Source organism: Macrobrachium nipponense, chromosome 4 (assembly GCF_015104395.2).
Source record: "Macrobrachium nipponense isolate FS-2020 chromosome 4, ASM1510439v2, whole genome shotgun sequence".
Lineage (NCBI taxonomy): Eukaryota > Metazoa > Arthropoda > Malacostraca > Decapoda > Palaemonidae > Macrobrachium > Macrobrachium nipponense.
In genome coordinates, this window is record NC_061100.1 from 20,194,054 (window position 1) to 20,207,412 (window position 13,359).

The window sequence follows — 13,359 nt, forward strand, 5'->3', positions numbered from 1 at the left end:
AAATATTCCCGCCGTGTGCGATATGAAAGCCGTAATACAGTTATACTTACTAAAATGACTGTATTGTTACCCTGTGCACGAACTCCTTGCTGGCCTCGTCGGTATCGATGCCTTCCTGTCCCAAGTTATTGCTGTTCGTGTAGGACAGATCGAGCAGAACCGGCTGTCCTGTGATTGATGGCCCGAGGGAGGGTTAGAAATTCGCTGAGGATTTGGTTGGAAGGGAGGGGTGGGGAAAAGCGGAGGAAAACGAATTGGCAATAAAGGGGAAAGAGATAAATGGAGAAGGTGAGGAAAAAATCAAGTTACAACAAGCTACTTGTCATTTTCTGTTGCTACTGAAAGGTCTTCTAACTAGTGGTTGCTAAGAATCAGTAGGCCTTATAGGGGATAGTGCCGTCAGTGCACCTCACGTTTTGCACTGTAGTCATTACTAAAGGGTGTTTGAAGCGTCCCTTCGGCTCCTAGATGCACATACATTATAGTTTTTTTTGTTTTCATTCCCGTTATCTCTAACTATTACTTCTCAGTACAACTGTGTTATTTTCTCGAAGTACCCCCTGCTACTTCTTCGTAATGAACACCTTAATATTCTTTGGAATCCTGAATTTCAAGTCAAGGCCCCTGTGGTAGGCTTGTTCCATATGAATAGGGTTCATCTTCTGAATAATATAATAATAATAATAATAATAATAATAATAATAATAATAATAATAAGAAGAAGAAGAAGAAGAAGAAGAAGAAGAAGAAGAAGGATATGGGATATGCCAATAGAAATTGTACCCATAATCATAGGATCACTAGGCACGATCCCAAGATTCCTGAAAAGGAACCTGGAAAAACTAGATGCCGAAGTAGCTCCAGGACTCATGCAGAAGAGTGTGCTCCTATAAACAGCGCACGTAGTGAGAAAAGTGATGGACTCTTAAGGAGGCAGGATGCAACTCGGAACCCCACACTATAAAAACTACCCATCCTTTATTTTCAGGATCTCTCTATCTTACTGTCCAATTAGTCCAGCTCAGATTGCCCCCAGTGCTTGGGGACTTGACAGTCCAAAAATTCCATAGAATCATATGAAGAACAGGAAGAAGAGAGGTCCAACCCTCTTCGATCCACCGGGGCCCCTGCCATGCATTTCGGAATGCCGGATCGTTTTCAACATTTTCAATCAATGGCCGATGCTTGCGTTACGTGTGTCCGTCCACGAGAGACCGTGGAGGAACTTGTGGTGGAAAAATTAAAGTAAACCTCAGTTTAACCAGACCACTGAGCTGATTAACAGCTCCCCTTCTGGGGCTGGCCCGAAGAATTGGATATTTTTACGTGGCTAGGAACCAGTTGGTTGCCTAGCAACGGGACCTACAGATTGTGGGATCCGAACCATATTATATCGAGAAATAAGTTTCTATCACCAGAAATAAATTCCTCTGATTCCGCGTTGGCCGAGCCGGGAATCGAACTTCGGACCACCGGCTTGGTAGCCGAGCGCGAAAACCACTCGTTCAACAAGGAACTTACTTGTGGTGGAACTTCGCGTTCATACGCTGGTGTTGCGCTTGCACGAAGATCTAGGGATGATAATTACGGTCTCATGGCGACTTCAGTGGAGGTTAGGTAGGTAGCCGCAGGGTTTCCTCTGTGGTGCGTGATACCATCATTAGCATTCTCTTCCCTCAGAGTTAGACTTATCGCGTGTATGAAGAACCACCACATTATTGGTTTTCTAGTTTTTTTTTTTCTCTCCATGGTTTAGGGGGCAAGGACGTACATTACTAGTCAGAAATATGAAGATTTGCACACGGGAGTCCTGGAAGGTCTCTCTCTCTCTCTCTCTCTCCTCTCTCTCTCTCTCTCTCTCTCTCTCTCACACACACACACACACACACACACACACACACACAAGAGAATAACTACAGTAATGTAGGAGCTATGATAGAGTAGAAGTTACATTCTCTCTCTCTCTCTCTCTCTCTCTCTCTCTCTCTCTCTCTCTCTCTCTCTCTCTCTCTCTAAAAGAAAGTATGAAATGATCAAGCACAGTTTATGTGCACAATAATTCAGCGTCGATGTTCAAAACTTGAACGTCAGTAGGTAGTCAGGGTTGATCCCCACTGGCAAAGTATTTTATAATTCCTGTTCGTTACATTTCCCAGGTGTACAGAATAGTTATTGTACCAGATGACGAGAGAGAGTCTCTCTCTCTCTCGCCTATTTCGCAACATCCCACGCTTTTGAAACGTATTTGGTCTCTCTCTCTCTCTCTCTCTCTCTCTCTCTCTCTCTCTCTCTCTCTCTCCTAGTCCGTAACATCCCACGTTTTTTAAACGAATTTGAACTAAGCGAGATTTTGCTCAGAGCTTACGAAGCCGTTTTATTCGAGTAATGAAGGGGTATTGCCAGTATCGATCTCGCCAAATGAGATGCGGAAATTATAGGGGATATGTGATGGAAAGTCACCCAGACATTTTGTTCAAGCCGCTCTGCATCTATTTCGATGTACACTTTATTTCGTGAATAGAAAAAAAAGCATTACCCATTCATGCAAGGTAGATAGATGTTCCTTTTGTTAGTTATGATAATGGCATTTTATCTTATTGTTTATCACGTGCATTTGGGATTTTCCTTAATAAACGGGATATTTACGGTTGCTGTTTTATATGACAGCACTGTTTGTTTAAGGTAGGAGTTTTTTTCCTTTATTTTCTTTATTTTGTTTTCACTAAAGGTTCCATGACAATTTTGTATACGGTATCCTTTAAGATACATCAACCTATATAGTTGTTTAATTTTTTTTATTAAAATTGTATTAGGGTGAGCACGGTGGTTGTATATAAAAGATTGTGTATTCCAAAGACTAAATTTTAAGAAGGCGAAGCAACAGTGTTATGTAAAATAGGCTGGGGATTGTGTGTCCTCTTAGGTCTCATAGCAAAATTTAGTTATTATAGGTTACGTTACGTTTATAAACGAGCTGACACGGGTAGTTTATGTCATAAAAAACCCGCTTATTTCAGAGGGTCAGAATGAAGAACATTTATATCCCACTTCTCCCCCCCCAAAAAAAAAAAAAAAAATTTTTTTAATGAGAGGCTATAATGCTTCTCGTCCATAATATATATTTTTAAGATATTTATTTATCTTTTTACCCGTGCTTTGTCTTATTGGAAGCTTGCACGTGTGGCAGTTGAATGTGTGAATTTGTGTATTTTCCCTTCTCCTCCCGTGTTCCTGCAGAGTGAATAATAATTGATGATAATGACAAGAACCGGAAAGCTTATACTGTGCATCACATGCCTTGAATATATCATACTTCTTCGCTTTCGTGGTTTATGTGATTTTATGAAATTTATGCTGTCAGACCAACAAGCACGGAGTCGGGCACTTTCGGCCATTCATGGCTTGAGTGAGTGAAAAGGGGAAGTTTGAGTGGCTGAACAGCAAGATAAAGAGGTCTAGGAAGTCATTGTTTGAGAGGTTGGACATCCGGATTTCAGAAAGGAATTGGGAACGAGGCAAAGTAAACATTTTTAAGAGCTGATGCGGCTAAGAGACGCTTCCAACAAACATCCTTTAGGGGTCCCAGCGATTGGCTTTTGGCCTAAATCCTATAATTCTATTCAAATATCCATTAGTAATGCTTAGAGTGCACCACTTGAGGTGCACTGACGTGCGGCACCACCTTTTTTTTCCCTCTGAATGACATTGCATCAATACTTGAGTTGCCCTCGATGTTTAGGCAGATTTGTTAATAGTTAGTGAAACCGCATATCATCAGGTAGGGTAGATTTGTTTTGGCCTTTTTCTCCCTCTCGTCATTTGATCTTCATATTGAATGAGATCAAGCGCCATTGTGATAAAGGGAAATTGGTGATTGTCCTCTCTCTCTCTCTCTCTCTCTCTTCTCTCAATTCAAGTACCACTCTGGTCCCCCCCCCCCTTCCCTGTTCTTTGAGGAGGGTCGGGTTGGGTGGCTGGGTTGCAGAAAGGATATAATGTTGTCGGTTGCTTGTCCAGTATCCTCTTGATCAAGCAAATAAGCGAATAAATAAATAAATAGATAAATAAATAAAGTCACATTGTTGCCAACTCATTCCACAGCTGGGTGACTGGGCATGTGTTTGGTGTAGTAGCTTATAAGCTAAGCTTTTAAAAAGGTACGTGTACATAACAGGTGATCTAATTCGTTTTTGACGACCTTTCCCGCGATGACGCCGATTTTATCCGGCAGTAAATCGATCTGCGAACGACGTGGGTACACTTACTCAGTCGCTGCTGCTGCTGTTGCTGCTGCTGCTGCTGCTGCTGCTGCCTGCTGCCGCTGCCTGCCGCCGCCGCCTGGTCGTTATAGGGACTCGAGTCTGGCCTGGTCATTTTCCGATAAAGAAAACGAAACAGTGTTTTTATATATTTTGTTCTTATGGTTTTAAGTTGTGTACATAGTGTTTTTCTCTCTCTCTTTTTAATTTAAAAATATACATTTTTAAAGTTCATTTTACAATTCAGTATATATACAATATATGTAATTTATGTACAAAATCAACAAACATATAGTCATAATATTTTATATGCATCAATTTACTCAAATTTCCTATGTACATGTAAAAATATACACATACCCATATACTTTAAATACATACTTATTACACACATATATATCTGTATATACTAAAATTTCAGGTAACTACGTGTGAAATGAGAAAAAATGTTTTTTTTTTTATTATTTTTGCGCAACACATGCCTATTTCTGTTTACACTTTCCTCATTAAAGCAATTAAATATGTACCTAGTCGGTTTCTAATTTCGAAACGGTAGAAGTCATTCAGATTTTATCGCTAACGTGAACGTTCATTCATGATTTGCCCACTGATACTGGAACTGTGTTAATTATTCGGTATCAACTAATTCAGTATTATAAATGGAGCCTGGCTGTGTGTTACGAGGCAGGTCATTTAAATGTGTTTCGCAAAACCTGTTTCTTCATTCATTTAGCTATTAATAGCCAGGTAATTCATTCATTGTTTCTTTCTTTCTCTGCCTTCAGTTTTTCCCATTTCTATATGGGGTCGCCGTTTCTTAGACCCTTTGCCTTCATGTCTCTCAATAATTTATCTTTCCACCTGAACTCTGTCCTTCCCCTCCCTCTTCTGCCCTCCACCAGGTCTTTCATTCATTATCAGATGAATCATTTGCATCCCAGTGAGGAACCCTTGAGTTCAGACGTCAAATAGTAGCTGGTTTTTGAAGGTTTTCAGAATAGCCAGTCACACACCAGTAACAGAGAGGGTGGCATAGTTACTATATCATGGTCGCGGTCCCGGGACAGACTGCATAATTTCGGGCGCCCAGGTAGGGCCATTGCCAAATTTGTCTGTGGAAGACCTTGAATGAACACGGTGGGTTCTCATGGTGCTTTTTCCAGTTACCTGTGGTAGGTTGGAAACTGACTTTTAGGGTATCTTCAACTTGTCAGTGGATGTTTAGGGGGAAACATTTTTAAATTAGCAATGAGAACAAATGAATTAGAACTATGAAAAAGACCCAACAAGAACGTTTATTAATATTGGAATGGAACTCATCGAAGACATTTCACTGGACAAATTTTGCATCGCATTTGTTTTGAACCTGCACGTTAGCAGTCTCTCTCTCTCTCTCTCTCTCTCTCTCTCTCTCTCTCTCTCTCTCTCTCTCTCTCTCTCTGCACGAAAACGTTGTCTTACCAAAATTTTACATGGTGAAGCTTTTTTCCGAAAGAGAGAAGTTACTAGCAGCCGCCTTCAGTGACTTTCTTGGAAGTAGTGGTACAGGAAAGAAGTTGGTCATATATAGTTTAAAAAGTCTCTCTCTCTCTCTCTCTCTCTCTCTCTCTCTCTCTCTCTCTCTCTCTCTCTCTCTCAAACTGAAGAATCGACGTTGGAATTGCACATCGACAAAGTCTAGGAATGGAATTAGAGTTACCTTGAAGATCTAGCAGTGATCCGTTAATCTGGTTGTTAGTCGACTGGTGTGGATAGGAAGTGTGTCTACAGAGGGAGGGAAGTGATGGAAATATCTGAGAGTGGTCAGTTCGTAGTCGAATTTTAGACTATTTGTCGTGATTAAAAAAGAAAAGGCCTCAGAGAGGTAATCTTTACCTCGGTGCAAACCATTACTCTGTGTACTTGTGTGTGCCGTTGTTATTATTATTATTATTATTATTATTATTATTATTATTATTATTATTATAATAGTTGGACCCTCTTCATATGAAACAACTCCACAGGGGCCACTGACCTGAAATTCAAGCTACCAAAGATATGGTGTTCAAAACAGGTAATGGGAAATGCATAAAGGAGAGATCACTTATTATGAAAAAAGAGAAATTATGTTAACAAATTGATCAATGAAATGTTTTTCTTATAATAAATGTTTGTTGTCTTGCACGTAACATTTTTTTAAGTGACTTAAAATGTAATAGATTACAGAAATGGGATGCTGTAGTCTTTTGTAGTAACTGAAATTTCCTGAAAGGATAAAACCTTTGACAGCTGGTGTACGCCATTTTGAATTCTCGATTTTATTTATTAATTTTTTCCTGTTTATCTACCTTTATTTATTGTGATTCTGTGGAGGAAAATGGATTTGAAAGAAATCCTTTTTACCTCAACGGTACCGACCTGATTGGTAAGTCTAAATGAGAGAGAGAGAGAGAGAGAGAGAGAGAGAGAGAGAGAGAGAGAGATCTTTGAATATAAGTAGAGAAAATTGAAAATTGAGAGAGAGTGGGAGAGAGATGATTAAACATGTAAGTAGAGAAAATTGAGAGAGAGAGAGAGGAGAGAGAGAGAGAGAGAGAGAGAGAGAGAGAGAGAGAGAATGAAATGTATAAGAAAATGAGTTTCAAAGAGACATGAAAATGACGGCAATCGCAGCTCCAGAAAGTGTACTAGGATATTCATCGTACGTAAATGCAGCGACTGTGAAAGAGACGCGATTTCACAACGACTGGAATGTCGTATCACAGAGAGGATGCTCTTATCATTCGCCAGATTACGTGAGAAGTAAAGATTCCCGACTTATGAAACTTTGAAACCGAGCGACATGATTTAGAGAGCACGGGGCCGTGATAAGTTGTCCAGTTATATAATCAGGGCAAAGGTTGGAAATCCTTTTTGCGTTATTCTGTTAAATGATGTACGTAGACCTTTTCTTGGGTTACCTACAAAGGTAGTTTTATTTATTTTATATCAAATGTCAGAGTAATTTGAATGGATTGCCGTATGTTATGTCGGATCATTATCGGTCCATTTTCTCTTATATATATAATATATATATATATATATATATATTATATATATATATATATTATATATGTATATATATATATATATGTATGAATTTATATTACAAATTATACAAAACCAATGGCGAAGAAATTAAATACTGGTGTAGGTTCTTGCCGGTTTCAACTTTTATGTGTAAGCCATTGACGTCAACGCATTGGAAATCAATCTGAAAGTGGTCAGGACCTATATACACCCAATATTGAATTTTTATTCACCCGTGGTGATGTGTGATAAACGAATCGCTGAAGTGATTATAATCCTATTTATATGTATGTATTTATGTGCGTGTATATGTATGTATATTAACTATGTACATATATGTATGTATATATAGGTGATGCCGCGGAAAATAGAAAAACATAGTGCAAGTAGGCTTAGTATCCAAACTGACATTACAAGATTTGTAATGTGTGTATGTATGTATGTATGTATGTATGTATGTATGTATGTAAGTATATTAAAATTTAGAGCTAATGAATGAAGTCACGAGGAATACTACTTCTTATGAATGACGTGGCCGACGCCAAGGTTTGACTGACGTGAAATGACGCGTCATCCGTCATGGGTTGTCATGTCACCCCCAAGTACCTTCTTGAAATGACTTGGCACTCCTGCTGAAGGCGCTTCCGTCGGGTAAGGCCCCCCCCCATCCGGAGTTTTAATTACGGATCCCCATCCTTTCTCTTCTTGAATCAGTCGCAGGAGCTCGTATGACTGATTGCTTCAAACTGAGGAGAATTTGCCCGACCTTTTTTCCCACAGAGAGAGAGAGAGAGAGAGAATCTTCATTTATGCTACACGTTATAAACACATGTCGGAAACCTATCGCGTACATATTACATACATGTCACAAACAAGTAAAAAACAAGTGGATGACTATAACTGGTTCACTTATGGTAGATTCTTGGATGAGCCCTATGGTTACAACACGTTTGTTTGGCGGCCATTGATTGGCTGGTACCGGGAGGTAGGCAGCTCCCAGCCAATCAGCGGCCGCCAACCAAACGTCTCGCAGGTATAGGGCTCACCCAAGAATCTACCTTAAGTGAACCAGCTATAGTCATCGACTTGTTTTTTACGTGTTTGATACATGTAAGCGAAAAGTTGCCAACATTTGCCTATAACGTGTTTTTCTGTAATTGTGGGGGGTGGGGGGGGGGGCAACTTACTGCTGCGAATCCTTTCGTAAAAGAAAAACTCTCTCTCTCTCTCTCTCTCTCTCTCTCTCTCTCTCTCTCTCTCGGGATGAGTTCAAGAAAATGTCGGTTGAGTACAAGCCCTCGACTTGTTGGCAATCCTAGCTCGTGACTTCATATGGTCATCGTTTTCCATCTACAGTTGTTGACGTGTTTTCAACCTGTTCATGTTATGTATGCGACATGTTGCCGACTTGCTTATATGCTATGCTTTACTGGAAAAAGCGAAAGTGATACCATATCATTTGAATAGGAAGCAATTGCTATAACTTAACGGAGAATGAGTCAGGGTCTGTATCAAGATTTTGATCTTGATTGTACGATTACCAAGAAGCATAATTTGTTGTAATCTTGCCTACAGTGTTCGCAGTTTTCCTGAAGAATCATCATTTTATGCTTTTAAATCTCTAAAGCTCCTAAGTCGGGAATAGGATTTTGCAGACCGTCATAAATACCTTTTAACCCTCACTACTGACGATCCATATCATTATTTAGCGCATCAGTGGCGTGGTCAGTATGGTGTTGGCGTGCCACCTCGGTGGCCGCGAGTTCGATTCTCGGACATTCCATAGAGGGGTAAGAGATGTGTATTTCTGGTGATAGAAGTTCACTCTCGACATGGTTTGGAAGTCCCGTAAAGCCGTTGGTCCCGTTGCTGAATAACCACTGGTTCCAAGCAACGTAAAAACACCATACAAACAAACAAACAATAAATCATTATTTAAGAATGTAAATTTAGCTCTTGAGTTATCGTCAGAAAAGTCTCAGTGTTGTTGGAGTGTTACAAGAAATGTCAAGTCTTACAGCTGTAATTATCTTGTGACCTATTAGTAACCGCTCCCACTGAATCATATTACATTTGCTGAATTGTCGCTCATCGTCTCCCTGCTCGCGTTTGACTTTTGTCTGTTGCATTTGTTTCTTTTCTTTTCGGAAGTGACCTTTTAGTCGTTCTGGGAAGCCGAGACATTTGAGATGACTTGGGTGATCATGCGAACTTCCAATAATTTTATAATTTTACCGTTTTTTTTTCTCTCTTTTTTTTACCTTAATGTAGATCAACCTAAAGGGACTACTAACAAGTCTCTGAGACATCCTAATCCTTGTAACTCTTTGTAACCTGCCGTATCTAGAATTATTCTTCAGATGGGTCACGAGTATCGATGAATTTTGTAGGTTGTATTGATTACATATTTTCATAAATTACTATAATTAATAGAAATATTGCGGAAGCTAGGATCAACGGTGGTCGTGTAGCAAACATATTAAGATCTCTCGTTAGAAGGAGCATGTAAGTGGGTATTTAAGTATTATTAGCATTGATCCGTTAGCTGCATAAAATCGGGTTCCATTGACTTCCTTCACTAACGTAACGCGACATCAAGTAATTGACAAGTAGCTATAACCATTACCTCACTGGCTCCTCCCCTCGCCCCTCCACCCGATGCCTCCACCTCTCCCTCGCCCCTCCCTCCCTACTACTCCCTCACCGTCAGCGGATGCGAACAAGTCGAAACAGGAAGCAAAGCCGACCTGCAGTCGGAAGGAAAAAGGGTTTTCCGAGGAATACTGTGAATGGTCTTCACCAGCTGTGTCTCAGAGGGTCATCCATCCCTTGTCGAAAATTTGGTTGTTGGTCAATTGAAAACGTTGTGTGTTATGTCCGGAGGTAAGTTGGAGCTTTCTACAGTAAATAGGGTGTTAGTTCATTGTTCGGTGGGGGAGCGAATCAGTGCCTTACTGTTCCGTAGGTATGCTTAAATATTTTTTTCTTAATAATTCAGTCACCGTATTGTTCTCGTGGTAACGTTCGAGCCCGGGTTCAACGTTTACTATTTAATTTTTCTCCTTCATTATCTCTGGCTTGTCTCTGATACATACATACATATACATACATACTACACTACATATATATATATATATATATATATATATATATATCTATATATATATATATTTATAAAAAGTGTCAGACTGTCAGTAGATAATAGGTCGTAGAAGTGGTTGAAATCAACCCCCGCTGTGGTCAGTAGTGAAACAATCCAGGGGGTCGATAAATTCCTGGGAATCAGTTGATCAATTGGGGTCAAAAGCCGAGGCTCGAGTGAAACGTGTAAAATTGCGTGTGGCTGGACGTAGAACTTTTCTTTTTACACATTTACTATACACACACACACACACACACACACACACACACACATATATATATATATATATATATATATATATATATATATATCTAGTATTTATTTGTCTTATATCCAGTTTCATTAAACTGAATGGTGATATATTGATTACGATAATTTATGAACACATTTATCATATATATAAATTTAGTATTGTCATATATATATCCTCTTTGATTAAGTTGAATGTTGATAATATGAGTATACAATAATTTATCAACACGTTTATGATATATGTACAGTGATAGTTTGTGTCGTATATTTATGGAGTCGCCAGATAGTTTACCATTGTAACATTTTTTTTGTATGATTATGGGGTCGGTACAACGAAGGCGTCGGTGGTCAAAAATGCCAGTTGTCCCTTGCTCTAAAAGGTATTATTACCCAATCGTTTGTAAGAGGGCATGTACAGGGTACAGTAATGCTCATGCCAAGCTCTTTATCCGTACATATATCTAATCGGGATTATTTGAGGGTAACTGCCCAGCCCAGATGTTGGGGGGATGTTGGGTAATCCCCCTTTAGCACAGCATATAATTTTTAAAATTGTACAATGATTGCTTGAAATGGACACTCTTGTGACTCTTTAATCCCTCCCTTCCAAGCTTTGGTATTCTATCCTTCAATTTGGTTCCCCGTGTTACTTGACGCTTCACCTTGTATTAAAAGAATATGTTTTATGGGAGGAATAACCCTTGTATTGTGAAATATGTCAATTATAGAAAGGTCATTTTGTCAGTTTTTTTCCATTTTTTCCCCTCCAGTTTGTCACAGACTCGTTTGCCTGTAGTAAATCCATTAGAGACTCCCCGACCCTTACGTCGCCATTTTGTATTCAGCAGGGCCTCCTTTTGCTCAGATGCTTAGATTAAGGCATTTAATTGGCCTCCGGGTCTTCCTTAGAGAGAGAGAGAGAGAGAGAGAGAGAGAGAGAGAGAGAGAGAGAGAGACATATTCACTGAACCATCTATCCCAGTCAGTGGGCTAATGAATGAGGGCTATTTGTTGAACCCAAAGCTCCCCTTGAGTGAGAATGATGTCTAGCTCGCTTTGTTTACATCCCACTGCTTCTTCTCCCCCTCCTCCCCTCCCCCCTCACTCCCACCTAGATTGACCTCTACAGCCCATCCCCCCCCAACCCACCCATACTCTTTTCAAGGACTAATTTTAGGAGTAACCCCTCCCCCCCTTTTTTATATATATACGTATATATATAGCTCTTCCATCTACCTTACTTCGCTCGCCGTCTCTTAAAATTGTTTACAAATTAAATAGTAGACTATTGTACGGATAAACAGGATGTAACTATTAATTACAGTAAATTGCAGGTGAATCAGAAGAGAATTTATTTTAGGTGTAGGCCAGCCGAGAGCTGGACATTCGTCTGTGTAACCTGTTACATAGTTCTCTCTCTCTCTCTCTCACATATAGTGATGGCCCCTTAATTGTGCTGACTTCCCAAATCATAGTTTGATATTTTGTTTCAAGTTTTTTGCTTCGTTATTGCGTTGTTCTGATTTTCTCGCTGTTTCCCTTCATTCGCACAGTTTTATATGTTCTTTTTAGTAACAAATATTGTATTGGCGCTTCCCCCATTAGGTCTGAATCTCCATTTATTTAAGAAGTGTCAAAGCGAGCGCTCGCATCATCTATTCTTACCTACGTATGTACAGTCACATGTCTCCTATAGTTACTCTGAACAGTTAACCACGTTTTAAAGAACTTGTCCTTACGTGTGTACACTACTCTGACAGTCGCTGTCTTGGAGCTGTGGTTACATCAGCTATTTTTAGATGGTAAACTTCCTGTCGAATTGTCACGCTGTTAGCACTGACCTTTTGCCCTTAAGTACAGGAAATCAAAATTATAAGGAGACATGTACATTCATTCTAAAGAAAAAGAAAATAGATGATAATAATAACAGATTTAAAAGCCATTCCATTTCTGAAGGTCACTCGTTGCTCTTTTGTGTTGATATTGGCATAGCCATCACTTTAATATAAAGAAGTGTCTCAAGGACGGAAGGAGAGAGAGAGAGAGAGAGAGAGAGAGAGAGAGAGAGAGAGAGAGAGTAACGATGTGCTATGAGAAGCCTTCCTTGATCCACCCTGTCTGCGAAAGTTTAGTCTCAGGTTGTCGATTTTTGTTTCTCCTTGAAATGTGGCGAATAACTCCTGTCGGTCGTTGGGTGCTTGCTTCCTTGCTCGGTTGCAGTCTCCCGCCTCCATCTGTCCTTGGAATTCCTTTCATGCTTATCCTTTCACTGATTTATAGAGCATTTCTGCAGTTAAGATGTGTTTTTTTTTCCCCTTGGGTTGTTGGTTACGTTGCGCAAGAAGGTCGCAGATTCAAGTAGACTCTTAGTGTTAATTATAACAGCATGGGGTACATTTTAAGTATGCTTTTGAGATAAGGATTACGATCAATCTTCTCTCTCTCTCTCTCTCTCTCTCTCTCTCTCTCTCTCTCTCTCTCTCTCTCTCTCTCCGTTGCATGTCGCGCTGATAATTGTCTTTTGTATACATGGGGTTCATTCCCTATTCACCAGTTCAAGTTTGACGCTTTATCTCTGGATCCACCCATCAGACATAAAATGACCAAGAATACCAGCAGGTTTGGTCATTGTAATGAAACTTAAACCAACCCTCGTAT

General features: G+C 39.7%; 1 protein-coding gene across 5 annotated transcripts in view; it reads left to right on the forward strand.

Annotated features, from left to right (window-relative positions):
- The window catches only part of LOC135210751 (phosphatidylinositol 3-kinase regulatory subunit alpha-like), a 584,655-nt gene that overhangs the window by 489,880 nt on the left and 81,416 nt on the right, over window positions 1-13,359 (forward strand). The gene's annotated exons all lie outside the window — the stretch shown is intronic.